The 19,299-nt window shown below is 38.8% G+C and overlaps 1 long non-coding RNA gene across 1 annotated transcript in view; it reads left to right on the forward strand.

The window, feature by feature from the left end:
• The window catches only part of LOC124157888, a 124,655-nt gene extending 119,792 nt beyond the window's left edge, over positions 1-4,863 (forward strand). The window contains exon 3 of the long non-coding RNA XR_006864664.1: positions 4,599-4,863. This is a non-coding gene — a long non-coding RNA (uncharacterized LOC124157888). The remainder of the gene's footprint in view (positions 1-4,598) is intronic.
• The last annotated feature ends 14,436 nt before the right edge of the window (positions 4,864-19,299 follow it).

A 19,299-nucleotide genomic window follows, 5' to 3' on the forward strand; every position in this document is an offset into this window, starting at 1 on the left:
TTTCACGATCACGCTATTGAAATAAAAACTGTGTGTGAAGTTTGTTATTCCATTATTTCAACGAATAGTAGTGAGAAATGTCACCTGTGTCACTTGTGTGGGCTAATTTAAGGGTTTAAATCAGTGAATAAAGAGTTGTATTCATCATAACGAGTTCTGTTATTGTAAGTTGTACGTGATGAATATAAGAATGTGATAGTGACATCCAGTTTTTGATAAGAGTATTTGCCTATTTCCCACTATATTTTTATGGTATATGCTAGTATATTGTTTATGGATTTACCTTTATTATTGAAATAGGTTGTAGCTTGCGTGTGTGTTGGCAGCGGAACCGATTCGCGATCTCACATGTGGATTGTGTGCGGACTGCTTTGCAGTGAATTCGTACGGTAGGACGGATAGGATCACCTTCTCCGTTAATCCGGCGTTGCCAAATTCAACAGCACAGCTTACTCTAATGTCAACAGCACAGCTTACGATCGTTATCCTCCAGTATTACAAGTTTCTTTTACAACTCGATTTGCCGCCGACGTATAGCAATAATTTGTCTTAACAAATTCCATGAGGGTCGTGGCATCAATTTTTGGTGTCCTAAAAAAAGGCTGGTGTCCTAACACCCCATGCCACACGCCTTTTAGGCGGCTTGCGGGGTATTATGTAGACGTAGATGAATTTCAGGTGTACTAATTGAACGAGTGGCAACGTTATCATCCATTTTTCTGATATCCAAAACACACGAAGTGAAACGCTTGTACTTCATCATCCCGATGCCGCATTATTAATATCCCAAGTAATAATCTAGGCACAATAGCAATAGGAAAACTTGCCCAAGAATAACAGAACAAAATAAAGTGACGATGAGCGGCTAAATACTCCCTCAAAACAAATTTTACACCATCCGCTCAGCGTATTTCCCTACTCTCTACGGTTGTTTAGGCACCTATGACGTCACGCCTGGCCTCGGCAACGCTCGGGCGTCTTCGCGCAGTGGTCGGCTCAGAGAAATTTTTCTCGATTTTAAATGCAATTTTTTTATTTCTTTTGATGTTGAATGGAGAAACTGAAGGTATTTTTGCGAGCTAATGTATCCATTTGACTTATTCAAACTAGTTTTTAGAGCAATCTACGACCCATGCAAGTTCCTCATTACATGAATTTCCCTCCAAATCAGCAGATTTAAATAAAATACGGAGGTAAAATTGAATTTTTAATTTGCATCCAAGGAATGATAGCCTTCTGAGAAAACCTTTCAATGAACTCATTTCCACGTGTGTTGAAGGCTAAATGTAGAGAAGCTAAAAAAATTCCTTTCATGATGGCGAAATATGCCACGGAATGCAAGAAGTGCTAGGGACTTATATGCACATGTGATGCTCAAACTACCTATATTTTCAAGCCGAGAGCTGTTTATTTGATGCATGCGTTTAAGAAATATGGTAATTTTATGGGAATTCGTTGAGAAACTTAACTATTCAAATTTGAAACCAAATTTATTTAAATTTATTAGTTAGCGCTCATTGTTGTGATTTTTTGGTGCTATAAAATTTTTGAGAAAGTTTTATTAACCTTATCTTTTTTTATCTGTAATAAAATTCAATGCATATGAAAAATATTGTTTTATACTAATATTCTGGTTTTCATGTATTGATGGAGTTACTTCGCTAAGGGACTATGTAAAAAATTCCACGTTTTTAATTTTATGGCCTCACTTGGGATCCACTTCTTGCAACATCCCGGCAAAAATTGTACTGAATGTTACACACTTTCAAAGAGAGAATAGTAGGCATTCTGCGCAAGCCTTGAAAATGGTCTTCTCTCATTTTTCCTTTTTTTCCTACATTCCATCCGAAAATTGTCTCCAAAATGTGCAAATAGTCCTTGTTATATCACCCTTTTTCTCCCCACGCATCCATTTGTATACACCATATGGCTCTCGTATGATGATGGGGTCAAATGAAGACAAACGGGAATTGGAAAGCGTTTAAACAGGGCAATTCCTATTCAGGAGAAGCTCAGGGAAAAGGGGTAAGGAGGAAAAGAGAATATTTGTGAGGAGATTCACCCCGTTTGGGTATGTCCCCTGGGGACTGGTTCCTTCTCTGAGCTCCTTCAGGAGACCAAGCTGGTTCACTAAAGGGGCTCTCCATTGAGTCGGGCCAAGAAGCCGGGAAAAGAGAAAGTGTTGCCGAGAATGGGAACTGCGCTCCGGTCTCGCACATGAGGCCAATACCCCATCCTCTCGCCCAATCTATTGCCTCCGCCTCCTTATGCTCTGGAGCAGGACCGTTTGCGGCCAATGTAATCGACATACCCTAAAAGGTTCGCGGGTTTCCTCTAGAGGAAGGTCCTTACACACACTTTGGCCAGATTAGGAAAATTTCCTAGGTCCACGGTATTATTTGTAGGTTTATGAAAAAGACAGGCAAACAGTGGAGGATCTTTTAGTTCCCCCTCTCTATCGCTATTTTCAAACAAACATAATTCTGTTTTTTTCAAATCGAAGGGAAGAATCACCCTTATTATTACTATTATATAAGTGAGTAGAGTAGGTGTGACTCCTCGGGACAATAATGTGTTGATTTCCCCTTGCCTTCCACACCGCAGTACTATAGACGTTAAAGTAAATGTTACCACATCCGTAGTGAAATGCGCATCGCTGCACCGACCAATATGGTCTCCACCTTCACTCATATAAAGAAGTTTTGCAGCCCTCTCCCCCGGGTGAGGAGAGGCATAATTATTGGAGGCCCCCAGTTGCCAATTCACGGCATCTTCACACGTTTCGGTATCATTTAAACGACCTACCTTACCCAAGGGTAGACAAATACCCCATCAGAACACCGTCGGTTTTTTTTCCACGGTTGCTTATTCGACGAGAGGACTCGCTTATCTCGCAGCTAACCTCTATATCTAGAGGTCGATCCACCATCCGCAACCCGGCGGAGGCAGTCGGTGGCTTTAAACTCAGCCGAGAGGTTATTACTATTGTTATAGGTATTATTTCATCATTATTATCGCATATATTAGTTGAGGATTAGTGGAAAAGAGGTCGGATTCGGTTACGGAAAAAATGCAGATTTTGCCTAAGAGCATCCATAAGAATAAGCACGGTAATAAATTAGAGGAATGGAATTTTGGTTTTGCAAATTCAGTATTAAAAAATGGTGAATCATCGTCAAGTTAATGTTTCACGAAGTTCTAAAATTCACGTGGTTGTTCCAATCACTAATAATTTTAACATGTTGTATTAAGCATATCCGTTTAATTTCAAATTTCAATGGTGTTACAGCGACTTTGTTTAAAATATTTTCAATAAATTTCATCAGTAAACATTTTTCAGTATAAAAATTGTAAATCTTTCTCTGAATGAATTCTTCCATGGTAAAATCTACGGTGTATTCTAAGTGATGAAAAATTGATGATTTGGTATTAATATGACTGGTGTAAATATTTTTAGAGAGCCTCTAGAAACAAAACTTCATGGTGTGAAGAAGCACTCTCATTTAATGACAAATTTATGTCGCTCGTACAAATTATCATGGAGTTTTACTTCATTGGTTCATTGAAATTTGAAGGGGTTATTTGAATCTATGCCTAATATTTGAAATAAATTAGCATAAATATGAAAAATAAATAAAATGAGGAATATTTATATAAGACACTTTTAGCATCTCTGCAAAATCTGGATGAAAATATGATTACATGCAACTCTCCATTCACCATTTAGTAAATATATTCGCAATCACTGTTTATTTTCTATATTGATGGCAGCAGCGAGCAAGTGAAGGGCTTCAAGTACCTCCGATATATTTAGGCAGTACAATATAAAGTTTACCACCTCCAAATTTACAGTCACAAAAAAAATTACGGCAAAGTTTGTGGCGCATCTTCTGCATCTAGATAAAATTTAGTTTCACTTATTAATTTTGTTGTCATTGGCTACGCACCGAAAAATATTTCATTTGAACGTGAAGATATATGCACTCAGAGGGAGAAGTTACTTATAAATCGATCATTCTGTTTCGATTTTTGTTGGATTTAATGATTACTCCGTGTGCAGTTACTACATAATTGCCCCGGTTTTCAGTTTTGGCTTGTTTTACGTACCGTTATACAGGGCTGCGGTCGTCAAGTGGAGTTAACTTGCTGTTGTGAAAATGGTGGTTGTTGGATCGAGTCGCGGAAAACTTTTTTCATAATTTTTATTTTCAGATTGTACCTACAGTCGTTATATATTTCTTGAAGGTTTCAAATAATTTTAAATTCGGTTCAACAGCTTTATGTACTATTTTATAAAGGCTAAAGAGTCATATTAATACAAAAGAATACAGCAAGTGTTGTATCCTTATATACTTTAACAACCACCACCATCACAGCATCATTCTTCTCTGGCAAATCTTATCCGCTCATTATATTTTTATTTAACTTTTTCATCTTATTGAAAGTGCCAGTGAGGCAATAATGATAGTATAAGATGTTTCCAATGTTTAAAATTCGAATTGAATCGCCATTTCAAGTTAAGTTATTTACTGTATTGAAAGCAGCATACTTTTTAAAAAATAATTCAGCTGATTTATCTACGGGATAATTTTTTTCAGATGCTAATTTCTACCATGGTGTCAGGAGGGCTTGTTTGGTGACTCTACCTGGGGGGCGATAGCCACTCGCGACATTTACTCCATGACCAGTAGTACCTATGTCTTCAGTGAAGTTCCTGGCAACCCAATGTTGGCTTAGCCCTATTTTGGTGAATGACTCTCCTTGGTTGTGTAGCGAGCAATGGGCCAATGGTCTACGTCTGCAATTGTCCTTCTCTTGACGGAGCCTGACTTCTTTCAATGGAGAAAATACTGGGTACAGCAATAAGGTAAGCACGTTAACTGAAAACATTCCCTCAAAGGATTTAGAAAAATTGTGTTTTTTTGGTCACGCCATATTTACCTGCTTTTTTGAATAAAAATACTTACTAAATATTCACTTTTTTACATTCATGGAATATTTAGTTTTGTTGACAATTATGCATCAAATTAGTTTATCATTAGAATATATGTGGAATATGGTATTACGTCACATCTCGTTTGGGTTGCATAATATCTGCACCCTCAGAATGATTATGTCTTATGTCATCATAGGTAGGCCCTGATAAAATTCATGTGGTCGAAGTGTGTGCGTCTTCTCCGAATTCAACGAGCTTTCTCACTTCCTCAGCGAAGAGTAGTGCACCGAAAACAGTTTTGATCTACGCTCATTTTATGCATCACTGAATATTTTTCCTCTTGCTCAAGTGTAAGTTTTTCGTTCGCAATGCAAGGGGATGGAGATAGGGAGAGTAATGCTCTCGAGGAGAAATTTAAGGCCCAGTTTATTTGGCTTCTTGTTTGCATGTCTTTCAGAATGGCACCAACACCGAAATACCCAACCTAATCTACATTTTGTCTCTGCTTTGTTGCGAATGTGGTGAGCTCAAATCGCAACCGAGTCACGAAGCGGCGATATCTCTCGTGCCATTTTTCCTCGCAGACGGCGCGAAACTTCCGCCGGTAACCGACTGGATCCACTTATCTTCTCTCTCATTTTTAATTTATGGGGTGTCAAGAAACTTCCTTGATCTCATCCCTTCCGCATTTGGCTCAGTACAAACGAGCATTATCCCCTTCGGAGTTGCTCCCATGAGCAAGCGAAGGAAGGAAAGAAATGAACCCCTCGACACTTTCTTTTTGCAATCTCTTAACTGGAAGTAGTTTTGTTTTTCTGTCTGTGTGGATGCCATCAACAAGTGCCGCCGTGCCATTCATCCCATCTCCACGTCCGGTTTTAACCTCCCCGTGCCACGGTTTTTGCGAATGCGTGCTTCGACCATGGTCTGGGCGGATTTAAGCCGGCTGACTCGTCTTCGAAGCTCTAACGGTGGGGGGGGGGGGGGGGAAATCGTCGCATATCTTGAGCCATCGATCAGCATTTAAGAGGCCTCGAGTCATCCATCATTCTGGGTTTGAAACATTCTGGAAGCTTGCTGCCGGAGGATGCCAGCTCTTCGTGCGGAAATCCTTCGCCAGCCAACACGACGTCGTGACGGTAGGTCGGCAAGAGTGATCCTACTTGGTTGGCCGAGTTGCCAGGAATCACGAATTCACTGCACAATCGAGGCAGCGTCCAAAGAACGATTTTTTGATCGTGAAATCCTTTCAAAACAGAATTTAAGATTATAATTGTTATTGAGTGCGGATTTCAACCTGTAGGTTGGGTTGGACATGTGAGGGTACAGCATTCCTCGAACTAAGTCACAAAAGTGTGAATTTCACGCATTGAAGATAGCGGATACAATTCGCTCCTCTCAGCCGCCTCACACATCGAGGAATTTACTTAGGGGTATCCAAAGGCTTGCCCTGGTATGTGTATTATTAATGAAGCGTATTAATTATATGTCATCAAAACAATGATAGTTACTTTGGTCCATTGGTCACGTTTTTAGTTCAGATGAGAGAATGTTATCTCATTTTGTACAGGTTTGAAATTGTATAAGGAGGGGTTACCCGTGCTAAGAGGCCATTTGTTGTACCAGGAGATGGAAGGGAAGGAACGAAGCATGGGAATGTCACCTCCACCTCCTTGCTGTCAAAGGAAGGTGCATATTGTAAAAGTGCTTCGGAATTAAAAAAAATAAGTGATGGTTAAAGCATTTGAAAATACATGCATGCTGTTGTGGTCAATGAAGTAAAACCTTGGACATTGAGCCAAGTACCATCGATTGAAAGTCAATGAGGTAACAATAGGATAGCCGTTCTTACCTCTGTGCTCCGGGATTACTTGTTACGGGGGGTTTCGTGGAACGTGTATGATACACAAATTCAGGAATAGTGAAATAGATTGCACCTCAAGCACAGTCAACTTTGTAGTCAACATGTAATTATCATTTCATGGAAATGGGAATGTTGCTCCAATTTTTCTTCTTCTGAGACTGTAGAAAATATATCAACCGCTTTCCCGAGCCGTGGCGAAAGTGTTGCCACTAAATTATTTGCAATGCTTTTGAACACGACTGTGTATTATTTTGGAATGGACTGTAAATTTTCCCTCTTGTACACGATGAGTCAAGCAATTTTAGGTTGGACAAGCCAAGAAACTTACGGTTTTTTAATCGTCATTATTGAGAGTGTAAAACCAATAGGTATTGGCAAAAAAGCATACTCACACAGCTTGTGAAGCATTGAAGGCTTTGCCGAATGGAATGGCAATACCAACGTAACTGACCAAAATGTAGTGAAACAGACGTTTGAGTTTTCATCAGTTTAGATTGATGCATGATAATAAGAATTGCAGTAATCACAATAGTGAATACTTCTCAGACTTCCACCGTGGTTAGGATGTCCATATCTGATTATCAATCAGCCCAAAGGACGAAGGAAGAGTATTTTATTGAAACAATGGCAGGAATGGAGAGTTTAACGTGTTTGGAAACCCGAGAAAGATTCAACAGAGCACTTCGCCGGTAAAAACTACATCAAACTAAAAAAAAAACCGTAAAAATTTCTCTCCCAGACCATAGATTTATGCCTAGCTGGAAATGTGCTTGTACTGAAAACGTAATGGAGAAATTTTAATCGAATTCAGATCGAGGACTTGTTCGATCGGGTGGAAGTACGTTTTATAATCCGTGTGACTCAGAAATCAAATCACACACTAAGGCAAGAGACGCACAGTTAACGATGCCGCCGGCTCTAGTGACAGTTATTCAATTCACTTTGGGAAAGAATATTGCCGGCCGCATGCCCTCGGGCCCTTCACAGTAAAATTGGACGGGAGCTAGGTGGGGGGGAATAGCAAAGCGCGCCACAGAGCTAAGACACGTGGAAATTAATTAATGAAACCGTATGCATTCACGTCAGTTGGGCGCGGATGAAAATCCTTTTTCCCCTCCTTCCCATTTTAACCACCCATTGTTTGGACTGCGGAGGACAAATGACGTCCTCGAATTTTAATTTGCAATTCAGTGGCAAAATGCGGGGACGACGAATTTTCTTTCCGATAGCTTTTGCCTTCGCCACCCGCGTCGACATCCCAATTCTGTGGTACGCTAACCAGTTCGTTTTCCCCAGAAACTTCCATCAAAGGAAGGACGGAACCCGTGAAAAGTATGGGGTGAGATGAATCGGGCAGCAGATGCAAATCATGTCGGTCTAATTTCTACCGTAGTCGGAATGACGTCCCACAATGCACCTCGGGGGACAATGGGATGGAAGTTATGGGAAGTAGGTCTTAGCGGAAGGGATGCTAGGCGTCGTCCGTGAGTTGGCGGCAACCTCTCTACCATTCCCCCTTCGCCGCGATCAATGTCCGATATTTATCGCGAGAAAATGCATGAGCAGCAAGGACGGGAGGTAAACTGAAACGGGAACACTTCACCGTGGAAGCGCGCGCGTTTATGTCGAGCAATTGTTTTTTGTTTTTACTTTGGAGCTGAAACAGGTAATTGAGGTAGAATTCACTTTTTGTCAAAATACTTGTGTGCATTTAGTAATTAACTCCGCAGAATTTGTCTCATGGGCTTATTTGTGACAATATTTATTATTCTCTTTACCTGGAAATTTAACGAAATTGCTTTGCTTGAGTTGTTTGATTTTTTTTTAAGTTTCACCTTGCATCAAGATATGGAGTACGTGGTAAAGTATTGAAAATCGTGTACCTAATGTAATGATAAACTGAGTGCATTATTTATAATTAACTCAGCAGGATTTGTCTCACGCTATTATTTGTGGAAAAATTAATTTTTTTCTTAACCTGGGATATTTACGAAATTGCTTTGTTTGTGTTGCTTGATTTTTTTCAGTCTCACCTTGCGTTAAGACATGGATTATGTCGAAAATCATGTACCTAATCTAGAGAAAAAACTGAGTGAATAATTTTTTCCTGCATGTTAAATTATTTTTATCCCATTGCAAATACGTTAATATAGTTGGGGCCTAATTAATATTCGCAAAATATATTTCTTGCTGGAAGAATTTCTATTTCACGCAAATTGTATAAATTTACAGTTTTAATTAGCAATGGTGTCATGGAAGAAGAAATACTACTGAAGCAACGATTTTTTAAAATTATTCTTTGAATTTCAATGCTGGATTCAAATTCCAACTTGTACTTATTATGAAATCTAGACATGATTCTATGATACACCCTTTACTTATTCCAAAATTAGTTTATGGACACTACCTGGTGGTTTCAACATTCTCAAACGAGTTTATTTAGGTAAATCTAGAAATATTAAACAACATAATCATTCGGTAAACCCCCTGCAATTTTTTAGATTTTCCGTATTTTATCAATATCGGCGCTGTCTTCATTTCACGCTATTTTATAAGCGTACACAGTTTGTAGTGCCAATTTGAAGGATTTTGGATGGTAACTGGAGATGATTATACTGTTATCATTGGAAAACCACCCTCGCGAAACAGTTAGGTTTTTTTAATCGAAGTTCGAATATTTTGTACATGAACTTTTCTTTACAGGGAAATTTAGAGCAAATCGTCCGGGTGCACAGTTGGTGGGATCAATGTAAAGAGTTTTGGATGGTCACTGAGAACAAATGAAAATTCCTTTTGGCCAGCCACCCTTCCGATAAAGTCACAGGTTTTGTTATGTGTTTAATTGCATTATGTTCTTGCTCTCTCTTTACAGGAACATTTTGTCATTGCCATGCCGTGTTAAGTGATCCTAAGCGTACCCTTACCCCAAAACTTAAACTAAAACTAAATTCAGGTATTAAGGCTTTGCTGTAAATTTTGCAGTTCATAATTTCTGATGTCTTGTGTCTCCATTGCATGATTTACCCACGGGCACTATGGTGAGCTGTATGTTGTCTGCGTATGCTAACAGGTTCCTATTTATGCTATCCTCCTGGAATGACATGTTTAAATGTTTTATTCTAGCATGGATTCTTGTTACTCGCTGCTTTGGCGATGAAAAATGCATCTTGACCACGACCAATCCCAAGTACGAAACAATTATTTATGTCCAAACCTTTAATATTTAGAAAATATCCAATTTAAAGACATTCCAAAGCATGGATGACCATATCTTCTCATAACAAATGATTATTCTTTTGATAGGCCAAAGGTCAAATATTAAATAAAACTTCAGAATTCGCTTCCATTTATTTTCTTACTTTTATGAAATCATGGGAAAGAACTTCAGAGGGATTTTACCGTGTAGTATTTTAAGTGTTTCTTTGGTCTTTTATACCAAAAAGTAGACCCCTGCGAGTAACCTTAACATATGACATATGGTCATCATTATCACTGCTGAGTGTCTACGTTCTAGAAGGTGACATGTTAATATATATCCTAGAATATTCCTCAGCCGAAGAACCTCGCTGTCGGCAGTTAAGGGCGTGATAAAAAGATATTAAGGGTCCGCAAGCCGATCGTGATGACCAAATTTGCCGTAGTTTTTTATGTTGTGGGTATTTTTCGCTATCTCATTATAGCCATGCATCTAAATGGTTCATTTGAGTGACAATATTGTGTGCATGTACTTATGAAACTGGGCGATGTTCATATTGTATTTTCCAATTTTCTACAATATGTGATAGAAGAAATACCTACGCAATATATAGTAGGTTTCTTAGCAGAAATTTCCACCACTCTTTTTCAGTTATAATTTCAATTTATTAGGCATGAAACATTAGCTCAAATAATTTATTTTTTTAATTTTTAACTTACCTAAGTTTTTGACGAAATAATGTGCGACCAATTATGCTCTTGATAAAAACGGGCCTTGGGGTTGATTCAATTCCTTTTTGTGGTGATAGGAAACGCCTTACCGATTGGGAAAATAGGCTGGGAATGTGAGAGGGAATTAGGAGATTATACTGCTGGAAACGTAGGTTATTTTTATCTAGTTCTTGAAAGATTTGAGTCTTAATAAAAAAGTCACAAATATTTCTCACTTGTTACGTAGATATAACGAAATTCGCAGTATCGTCATTCATTTTTATTTCTACTCCTTTATTGAATCAAGACATTTATTTTTTCAGCTCAGTAGTATGTTTTTCCCCGTTTTTCAGCTACTTAGGTTTAGGTGTCTCTATAAAGATATTTTTTCATATCGTTTTGTCTCTTTTTTCAGCATTAAAAGTGTATTGAGTACAGGGGAAGAAAATTGTTTTTGAGAACAAATATTAAGCAGGATTAAAAGAAATTCATTACAGTTCCGAAGGTTTCATCATCTATTCGAAATCTGAGTTGAGAGGCACATAATTATGCGAGAAATATATTCAAAGGCTTTTTAAATTATCAATAACCAATATGTTGAAAAAAATATTGGGTTGAATATTGATGAGTAAATAGGCTTCATAGTTTTTACTTATTTCTATCGAATAATCGTTCTAACAGCAGCGATGCTAATATGCAGATGGTCAGTGTTTTACACTCATGATGCACTCAAGGTTTGACCGCGGTGCCATAGAAACACAACCGATTTCTCCCTTCATCTGTTTCACTTGCCTCATTAAAGTGACCAATGGCTCCACTCGCCCCGGTGTCCCCAAATGCCGGTGCAGAAATACGAAGCGCCCAATACTCGTGTACAACCCCTATAAAGGCTACCTCAAAGGAGACTGGACAAAGCACGCGGTACCTCGACCAACTAGGTTGCACTTATCCCTTGAGCGCGGAATGCCATCTCATTACCCTTAGTGCCAGAATTCGAGCGGCCCTTTAACCCGCAAACGTTCAGGCGGCGCGCGATGAGGGATATCTTCCACCGACGCGCACCGCAAAAGCGGCAACCGGTTACAGCGATGGGGAGGCTGTTTGTGTGCGCTCGAAGCATTGGCTTCCTTTGATGAAAACTACAGCGGTTCCAAACGTAGGTGCAACGCTTTCCTATTATTAATGCCTCGATAGGTCACGAGTAACATTTTTAAATATATGAGTAGCGAGTTTTCTGGCATTTATTAGAGCAACAATTATATTGCTTTTAATTCAGGTCTCACATCAAGTAACCTAAAAATTTAAGTGATCGCTTTGAATCTACTTGGAGTATCAGTAATGTGAATCGCAATTTCTTACGTAAAATTAGCAAAAGTGTGTGCAATGTACTTTTTATTCTTTGCTTTTTTTATTTGCCGGCGGGGAACCAGCGTTAATTTACACATTTTTTAATACTACTAGCACCTATTTTTCGTTACATGGGACTCTTTTTTAATGAAGTGTGAGAAACGGTGATCACAGAAATTCTACAATTTAAATGAGAGGAATTATGCACAAATAACTTACATAGTCATGTCTTGAATGCCGCAGAATGCACCACATTTACTTTATTTTATAAGATCGAATTGAAAAGGGGTGGAGGTTTTAAATAAATTCTGGAGTAGAATGTTGGACTAAAGGTGCAAAATAATACGAAAGCTAAAGTAATTTTTTAGTGTGCAAAATGTCTATATTTTCTAATGGTAGACATTGCCTCCTTGGGAAAAATGGTCTTTTATAATGCTATAAAATGCAATGAATTTACTTATATAAGCATTTAAATAAATTGGTTTTGGTACGGTCATGCGAATTCCAGCCTAATGCTAAATTTTGCCTGCAGGTTGCGCCGTTTCTCCTCCTGGTTTCGTTATTAATAGGCTTTAGGCTATCCTATTGATTATTAAATTCAGTATGGGTTTTTGATGACTTTCCACGAGAAATTGACGGCAAAAGTAGTGGTCGCTGCCAAATGGAAGGTAAGCAGGGGAGAAATACGATGGGTAAGGATGAGTTTTGGGTGCGGAGCAGAGGTCGGGGAAAATGAATTATATCCCCATGGTCCCATCACAGAACAAACCAACCAGGTCACGGAGGGCTCTTTTTTTATTCGGGAAAGTTTTGGGAAGGGAAGGGCACGGGCGGGGGTAGACCGAGGAGAGTCGTGGGACTTGAAGAAAAAAGGTGGTTTGGGGTGGTGAGGAAACTAATGGAAAGAGAAGAAAAGAACAAGCTTTGCCCGTGGTGGGAGAGAAGAGATGATGCTAGTCGTAATTAACGCCCTCCCCCTCCTGCCTCTTCCTCCTGACGAACTTGCCGAGGTCTAGTGATGGAGGAGGTCTTAGGGATGGGAGCTGAAGTCGAATTCTCCCATCGGTGGTCGTCCACGTTGGAGAAGAAAACGATTGAGGGATTCAAGGGTTGGACAGTATTGCTGGGAAAAGAACGAAAGCAGAGTTTACAAGGAAAAAGGAAAGGTTACGTCAGTAAATGAAATATTTTTTCTATAATTACGTGAATTACTGTCGGATACAGTGCATATGCGTACTTCTGTTTACCATGCTAATAAAAAGGAAAAGTGCCACTCTGGCTGAAATTGTAGTTTAGTTCATCAGCTTACATGTTTCTAGAAAAAAAATAGTTGGAAACCGTAAGAAAAAACTTCTCTGCATCAAGTGACAGCGAATAAAGTAGAGTAGAATCCACATGTAATACCGCTCTATAAAGATTTTGTGACGTCATAATGATAAATAATCTATGGTAGATGGGGATAGTGTAAGGGTGCGTAGCGCCCAAGCCCTTTAAACTGTATCAGGCAATGAAGTTGGTAATTTCCCTAGACGATTTCCTTAAAAGGCTTAAGGACGTAGATTTTTTGCTGACTATTGCTCGAAATGTAAGAATTTGATCTAGTTAGCTGTTATTTTACTACGGCGATTAATGTTAGATTCGGCATTAGAAATGCTAGGGAACCAATCAATCGTTTCCTGATGCTGAGGCGTAATGTAAATAGCCTAAATATATTTCAATTCCTTGATGGAAAACCTATTACTCGACAGAATTATGTAATGTTTTGCTTTATTGAGTTGAAGTCAATAGTGGGTGTGAAAGGGGTTTTAGAAACTCGACCTTGATATAGCCCCTCAGGGCTACTAATTATTTACTTGAATTATGGCACACTTGTGCACACTTTTTGAGCCAATATAATCCATTTATAACCGTTTTATGTTCATCAATCTTGAAACATACTCAGGGGTGGATACCATATTCTTTTCTCACTCGTAATTTTACAAAACTTTATACAGCATAATATTAATTGCCATGGCTTGAGTAACACCCAAAATCCGTTATGTAACGTTGGATAGTAAATTAAGCTTCAGCTCATAGCAGTTGATACTGTAAAATTTCTAAGAGTGGTGATGGTAAAACATGAATGTTTAAATCGCTCATTTCAGTCTCCATGTATCTATTTTATCTGAGAGTGTGTGAATGCATTGTCTTACAATAAAAATGTGAGTAACATTCTTTTTATTTTCGTTGACTACTGAAGGGAAGGAGTTTTACGAAAATCTGGGGATATCGAACATTTTCCTGCTAATATTTATTATTAATAACAGTTTCATAATTAAATATTGAAACCAATGCCTCGCTTTGCTTCCATTATCGCTTTGAATGATATGCGCAACACTTAAAAGATTATAAAAATAATTTGAACATTCTTACTCTCGTTTTTGTCTGCTTTTTGATCCATGACGTTTTGTGGAATTTAAAGTTATTCTGAAAGAAAAAAAAATTGTGCGTGGTAAGCACAGTCTTTATGCTCTAAATATTTTAATATGTAACGTCATCAATCACTAAAGTGGTGAATGAGCAGTAGAAGATGAGCGTGGATATGTGCCTATAACACATTAAAAAATGTGAATTTTTATAGCGAAAACTGAAATTGAATGAATAATTTATATTTAGGAAAGAAACTATCAGGGAATGGAAACGACCCTCAAAGGAAACTTTTGATTACATTTTATGCTCAGCACGTCGGGGATTTGCGTCTCGAAAACTCTAATCATGTAACAGAATTCTACTATTCTAACATAGTGTTATGCAAGTTTATTAATTTGGCTAAAAATGGTTTTGATGGTTCGTTTTCAGCTGATTTAGTTTACCTGCCGTTCTTTCTTGTGCCACAAAATCAGCATTGGCGGTGTAGTTCACTTGTTTTTCTCTCCCAAGGGTAACGTCACAATGTTTAGGACATAAGATTTTATAACCTATCAGAGTAGATGTCAAGGCTTACAGGGAGCAAGCGTTGCAAAATAAAGAAAGAATGTGATTAAAGGAATGTCTGCTCCCAAAAACTTTGCCAGCAGCATCCTTCACAACTTCGCAGAGTTCCGGCGCAAGTTTATTCCGCGACTCTAGCAAAAGAATTTCTGGCCAGTAACTTTACTATTGTGTCATACTCTGTTCTACTTCATATAAGTTTTCATTCCTTGCCTCTAGAACGCATCGCATTCATTCCAATGAAATGCTTTGGCCTAACAAATCGTTTCAATTAAATTGTAGGAATGATTGGGCAGAAATTCACTTCCAAGACAAAGTTCATTTCTGAGGTCTGCTAAATGTTTTGGAAGAGATTTCTTTTACGTCGTTCTTAATCTTAGTTAACTTTCGATAAATTCATAATCGTATACGGCGCATTTGTTCACAACGTGTGAAAGGTAAATTAATCGATACGGAACAAATTAATTTGAATGCGGCTTTCCGCACGGAGGCACGGTAATTTCTACCTCAGTGATTATCACTAGTGTCTCGTTCAAATTCCTACAGGAGATTTAGTTATTGGTTGTAAAGCATAAATACGAGGGTGTATTTAATAGTAAGGCCTCCAACGACGCCATTTCCGAACGCGAGCCGCTAGGCAAAATTTGACTACAGCATTGCATTCCTTGGTTCCTACGCTAAAATTTATAACCACTCACGTTCCCATAGGTTACTCAGTCGCTGTGTAGCAGTCGTTAAGGATGAAGCTCCCGCTTAGCGCCCGCCAGGTACGAACTACGCTAAGTCATTCGCTTTTTGAAAGCGAAAAAGTTTTCTTCGATAGAAATTCATCACCAGTTAGTGGAAGTTTATGACGAGAAGTGTATGGGCAACAAAAAAGTGCGGAAATAGTGCCGGAAGTTTTATGATGGACAGGAAAACGTCCATGAAGAGCAGCAGTCGGGGAGGCCGAGTTTGCCGGAATCTACTGCGGCTCGAATTGAGGAGATGGTGCACAATAACCGGAAAATAACCCTTCATGAGGAAGGTCTTAATGAAAGGTGTGATAACTTCTTCATGCAGAATATTGTGTCGGAAATCCTCCGTTACAACATGGTGTCTGCCAGTGCGTCCACATGTTTCACATTAAACGATCGCCATACTGAATGAATTTGGCTGGGATATCATCGACCACACTCCTAACAGCAAAAAAGTTGCGCCGAGCGACTAACACCTTTTTTCCGCTTTCAAAAAATCCTTGGGGGGCAAAGATTCGAGTCAGACGAGGAAATGCAAGACGCAGTCGGCAGTTGGCTGCGAGACGCGGCGGGAAAGTGGTACGACGCCGGTATTAAAAAGCTAGTTAAAAGGATATAAAAAGAAATAGATCATCAAGGCGTCTATGTAGAAATATAGGGAAATGCTCAGCCTTTCCAATGATATACGCAAAGTTGAGAATAAATTTATTTTCCATTTTTTTTAAATAGGAGACCTTACTTTTCAACACCCCCTCGTATCGTTGCTACTACTAAACTTCGAGATTTTCCAAACTTTTGAGCAAAATGTGCAACGTGCATATAGTATGTAATAGGGAATTAAAATATGCATAAGGTCTTATGCTGTGATTGCTATTTATATTGGAGCATTTGTGAGCTGAATGGAGGATTACGTAATTTATAGTTACATTCAATACATATTTTTATACTACTTATTTTATTTATTTATTAGAATTTTTATTATTATAAGGTATTTTAATAGAAAAAACCGTATGGATAAATCCTGTATACCTCTTATTGTATCCATATTCATTTACACCGCACAGGGGAGCGGGTTTGTGTAGTGGCTAGAGTGTTGGCTTCCTACCCCGTGGACTCGGGTTCAAATCCATGCGGTGACAGCGAAATTTCAGAGACCGCTCTATACCTGCTTGAATGATGTGTGGAGAATGTGGTGAAACGGGACGATAAGCCGTTGTCCCCTCGGTTCCCTTTTATTAAGAGCAGTCTAATGGCCGCGACGGGTTTTTCTCCACCCTTTTCCTTCCCTTCTCTCATGGAGCAAATAACCTCGGTCGCCTCCTCCAAATACCATACGTTTGTAGTCAGTGTTCTGCGTTGGAATTTTGTACAGTCACGTTCTCTGTTGGACTATTCAAGAGATGGAAGGTTCATAAAATATTTCAAAAAGGGGAGTTTTTTAAAAACTTTACTTAAAGGGATATTAATTTGCCACGATTTATTCGAATTCATCTAATTAATTGATAGGCTTTTGTTAGTGATTCAGTCATTGTGAAGCCATTCTATATCTTGATTATAAGTTAGTATTTTTGAATATCATTCAAAAGAGATATGGGATAAAGGCTTTCAGTCATCAGATTCATTTATTTTGGTCCAATTCGTTTTTACTGTGCTATTTATCCTTACACTCTGCTGTAGTTGGGCTGGTACGGTCCGGTACGGCGTACCCCCTAAAATCCAAACTCGTTATAAGCGTATCGGTTGAAACACAGTTTTACATGCGAAAAAAATACCCCTTCTGTAAATTGTCCAATGGATTTCAGAAAGAAAAATCGGAAATGATTATTTACTTGTTCAGAGTTATCTCGTGGCACAACTTGGAACTAATGTAAGAGTCGGAGTTTGACAATTCAATCGCGGAAGGATGTATGATACATGCACAGCAGTTGGCAAATTTTGGTGAGTACCGCCTACATTTTTTTCCCAACTACAGCACTGTCCTTGCTGATGCTGATACATTCACTTATGGAATGCTTTTGAGCTAGGACAACGAGATATAAATAAATTACGTCAGATTCACGGAATTTCCACGGAATGCTCACCGTCTCTCTCGCTCGCTGCCAACCCTCATTCCTTTACACCCCAGCACCTCACTGTCACCATCGAGTCGCGACGCATCAAGACGTCATCCCTCTATTCATTTGCCACGGTTTGTTCAAATTCATCTAATTAATTCATAGGCTTTTGTTAGCGATTCAGTCATTGTGAAGTCATTCTGTAACTTGATTGTGAATAAGTATTTTTGGATATCATTCTAAAGAAATACGTGCTGGAGGCCTGCAGACATCAGATTCTTTTATTGCAGTCCAATTCGTTTTTACCGTGCTATTCATCCTTACAGATGCTGATACATTTGCTTATGGAATGCATTTTAGCTAGGACAGCGAGATGTAAATAAATGACGTCAGATTCACGGAATTTCCACGTTACAATGCTCTCCGTCTCTCTCAACTTCTGCCACTCCTCATTCCTTTACACCCCAGCACCTCACTGTCACCCTCGAGTCGCGACGCATCAAGAAGTCATCCCTCTTTCCTTCGTCTCCCCTCTTGTCTTTACACGCGTTTACTTTCAAGCCACTTAAGCACACCTCCACACCTGAGGGAGTCACTCCATTCGAGAAATCTTGAGCACGGTAGAAAGGGCTGAAAGGAGGAGACCTTTTTTATTTCCTTTAAATCTCTTCGTCGCCGCTTTATTTTCGTCTGGAAATCTCTCCTCGCTGAAATGGCGTGGGTGCATATTCTTCTCCTCCGCAAGCGAATGGAGGGTTAAAGAAACAATATTGGCTTCATCTCAATTTGGGTTATTTTTTAATCCAGCAGAAAAAAAACCGTCTTAAAATGTGAGACCGCGAGAAAGTTGCACTGGCTAGCCAAACTCAGGCATTTTTTAAGTATAAAGAATACCTTTCATTACTATGCGATAGAAGTTGATTAAAAATAATTCATTTGCGTATACCTATAAAAAGAGTACTCCTTTATAGTCACGTTCTCTTGTGTAATATTCAAGGGATGAAAGGTTCCTAAAATATTTCGGAGATGGGAGATTTTTTAAAACTTTGTTAAAGAGAATATTCATTTACCACGCTACATTCAAATACCTCTCATTAATAAAAAGGCTTTTGTTAGTGAGTCGATTCAGTTCAGTTCATTGAGAAGATATCGTATGCGTTGAATGTGAATGTTTTTGGGTGTCATTCAAAAGACAGATGCGCTGGAGGGCTTCCGACATTTTTTTGTGTGTTTGCAATGGCATAGCAAAAGAAAATAAATCATTGAAATGGAATAATCATTTAGTGCTGGAGTTGACAATTTTTTTTCAAATCATGAGTTTCTAAGGGAGAATTTTTCAAAGAATCCATGTAGATTTCCCGATTTCATGCTTTGATATCGTGATACGGAAAATGTGTTTCAACGGAGGGTGATAGTAATGATAGAGAATAGAAGAGATAATTAAGGGGGCAAAACTACATCATTAATGATTAATTTGTTGTGACG

The sequence above is a fragment of the Ischnura elegans genome, chromosome 4 (assembly GCF_921293095.1).
Source record: "Ischnura elegans chromosome 4, ioIscEleg1.1, whole genome shotgun sequence".
Taxonomy (NCBI): Eukaryota; Metazoa; Arthropoda; class Insecta; order Odonata; family Coenagrionidae; genus Ischnura; species Ischnura elegans.